At 45.2% G+C, this 2,500-nt stretch overlaps 8 non-coding genes across 8 annotated transcripts in view; all 8 read left to right on the forward strand.

Annotated features, from left to right (window-relative positions):
* Positions 1-161: 161 nt before the first annotated feature.
* LOC133431137 (5S ribosomal RNA) lies at positions 162-280 on the forward strand. The gene has a single exon (XR_009775532.1). It is a non-coding gene; the product is annotated as a 5S ribosomal RNA (ribosomal RNA).
* Positions 281-496: 216 nt separating this feature from the next.
* On the forward strand, positions 497-615 carry LOC133431123 (5S ribosomal RNA). The gene has a single exon (XR_009775519.1). It is a non-coding gene; the product is annotated as a 5S ribosomal RNA (ribosomal RNA).
* Positions 616-814: 199 nt separating this feature from the next.
* Positions 815-933, forward strand: LOC133430466 (5S ribosomal RNA). Its single transcript, XR_009774930.1, has one exon. It is a non-coding gene; the product is annotated as a 5S ribosomal RNA (ribosomal RNA).
* Positions 934-1,132: 199 nt separating this feature from the next.
* On the forward strand, positions 1,133-1,251 carry LOC133431043 (5S ribosomal RNA). The gene has a single exon (XR_009775443.1). It is a non-coding gene; the product is annotated as a 5S ribosomal RNA (ribosomal RNA).
* A 199-nt stretch (positions 1,252-1,450) lies between these two features.
* Positions 1,451-1,569, forward strand: LOC133430906 (5S ribosomal RNA). Its single transcript, XR_009775312.1, has one exon. It is a non-coding gene; the product is annotated as a 5S ribosomal RNA (ribosomal RNA).
* Positions 1,570-1,786: 217 nt separating this feature from the next.
* On the forward strand, positions 1,787-1,905 carry LOC133431078 (5S ribosomal RNA). The gene has a single exon (XR_009775476.1). It is a non-coding gene; the product is annotated as a 5S ribosomal RNA (ribosomal RNA).
* Positions 1,906-2,123: 218 nt separating this feature from the next.
* Positions 2,124-2,242, forward strand: LOC133431206 (5S ribosomal RNA). Its single transcript, XR_009775598.1, has one exon. It is a non-coding gene; the product is annotated as a 5S ribosomal RNA (ribosomal RNA).
* A 199-nt stretch (positions 2,243-2,441) lies between these two features.
* LOC133431019 (5S ribosomal RNA) overlaps positions 2,442-2,500 on the forward strand; it is a 119-nt gene continuing 60 nt past the window's right edge. The window contains exon 1 of the ribosomal RNA XR_009775420.1: positions 2,442-2,500. This exon is cut by the window's right edge and continues 60 nt beyond it. This is a non-coding gene — a ribosomal RNA (5S ribosomal RNA).

A 2,500-nucleotide genomic window follows, 5' to 3' on the forward strand; every position in this document is an offset into this window, starting at 1 on the left:
GTAACAGCGACATCTCCCGTCTTAAAGTGTTTTGCACATGGTTAAGGCACTTTAACTCCAAAAAATATGCGCTTCTAAATTATTATCACCAACAAATCAAGACTTATATTATATGACTTATCTTCAACTCCATATAAGAGGTATTTCAAGCTGCAGCTTCAGCTTACGGCCATACCAGCCTGGATGCGCCCGATCTCGTCTGATCTCGGAAGCTAAGCAGGGTCGGGCCTGGTTAGTACTTGGATGGGAGACCGCCTGGGAATACCAGGTGCTGTAAGCCTTTTCAACCAGCAGAGAGCGCTCTCGCTTAATCTACCCACACATATTTCAACGTGGTAACAGCGACAGCTCACGTCCTAAAGTGTTTTGCACATGGTTAAGGCACTTTAACTCCAACAAATAAGCGCTTCTAAATTATTATCACCAACAAATCAATGACTTGTATTATATACTTATCTTCAACTCCATATAAGAGGTATTTCAAGCTGCAGCTTCTGCTTACGGCCACACCAGCCTGGATGCTCCCGATCTCGTCTGATCTCGGAAGCTAAGCAGGGTCGGGCCTGGTTAGTACTTGGATGGGAGACCGCCTGGGAATATCAGGTGCTGTAAGCTTTTTCAACCAGCAGAGAGCGCTCTCGCTTAATCTACCCACAAATATTTAAACGTGGTAACAGCGACAGCTCACGTCCTAAAGTGTTTTGCACATGGTTAAGGCACTTTAACTCCAACAAATAAAACCAACAAATCAATGACTTATATTCTATGACTTATCTTCAACTCCATATAAGAGGTATTTCAAGCAGCAGATTCTGCTTACGGCCATACCAGCCTGGATGCGCCCGATCTCGTCTGATCTCGGAAGCTAAGCAGGGTCGGGCCTGGTTAGTACTTGGATGGGAGACCGCCTGGGAATACCAGGTGCTGTAAGCTTTTTCAACCAGCAGAGAACGCTCTCGCTTAATCTACCCACACATATTTCAACGTGGTAAAAGCGACAGCTCACGTCCTAAAGTGTTTTGCACATGGTTAAGGCACTTTAACTCCAACAAATAAAACCAACAAATCAATTACTTATATTCTATGACTTATCTTGAACTCCATATAAGAGGTATTTCAAGCTGCAGCTTCTGCTTACGGCCATACCAGCCTAGATGCGCCCGATCTCGTCTGATCTCGGAAGCTAAGCAGGGTCGGGCCTGGTTAGTACTTGGATGGGAGACCGCCTGGGAATACCAGGTGCTGTAAGCTTTTTCAACCAGCAGAGAACGCTCTCGCTTAATCTACCCACACATATTTCAACGTGGTAACAGCGACAGCTCACGTCCTAAAGTGTTTTGCACATGGTTAAGGCACTTTAACTCCAACAAATAAAACCAACAAATCTATGACTTATATTCTATGACTTATCTTCAACTCCATATAAGAGGTATTTCCAAGAGGAGCTTCTGCTTACGGCCATACCAGCCTGGATGTGCCCGATCTCATCTGATCTCGGAAGCTAAGCAGGGTCGGGCCTGGTTAGTACTTGGATGGGAGACCGCCTGGGAATACCAGGTGCTGTAAGCTTTTTCAACCAGCAGAGAGCGCTCTCGCTTAATCTACCCACACATATTTCAACGTGGTAACAGCGACAGCCCACGTCCTAAAGTGTTTTGCACATGGTTAAGGCACTTTAACTCCAACAAATAAGCGCTTCTAAATTATTATCACCAACAAATCAATGACTTATATTATATGACTTATCTTCAACTCCATATAAGAGGTATTTCAAGCTGCAGCTTCTGCTTACGGCCATACCAGCCTGGATGCGCCCGATCTTGTCTGATCTCGGAAGCTAAGCAGGGTCGGGCCTGGTTAGTACTTGGATGGGAGACCGCCTGGGAATACCAGGTGCTGTAAGCTTTTTCAACCAGCAGAGAGCGCTCTCGCTTAATCTACCCACACATATTTTAACGTGGTAACAGCGAAAGCTCACGTCCTAAAGTGTTTTGCACATGGTTAAAGGCACTTTAACTCCAACAAATAAGCGCTTCTAAATTATTATCACCAACAAATCAATGACTTGTATTATATGACTTATCTTCAACTCCATATAAGAAGTATTTCAAGCTGCAGCTTCAGCTTACGGCCATACCAGCCTGGATGCGCCCGATCTCGTCTGATCTCGGAAGCTAAGCAGGATCGGGCCTGGTTAGTACTTGGATGGGAGACCGCCTGGGAATACCAGGTGCTGTAAGCTTTTTCAACCAGCAGAGAGCGCTCTCGCTTAATCTACCCACACATATTTTAACGTGGTAAGAGCGACAGCTCGCGTCCTAAAGTGTTTTGCACATGGTTAAGGCACTTTAACTCCAACAAACAAAACCAACAAATCAATGACTTATATTCTATGACTTATCTTCAACTCCATATCAGAGGTATTTCAAGCTGCAGCTTCTGCTTACGGCCATACCAGCCTGGATGCGCCCGATCTCGTCTGATCTCGGAAGCTAAGCAG

The sequence above is a fragment of the Cololabis saira genome, unplaced genomic scaffold (assembly GCF_033807715.1).
Source record: "Cololabis saira isolate AMF1-May2022 unplaced genomic scaffold, fColSai1.1 scf039, whole genome shotgun sequence".
NCBI classification, from domain to species: Eukaryota; Metazoa; Chordata; class Actinopteri; order Beloniformes; family Belonidae; genus Cololabis; species Cololabis saira.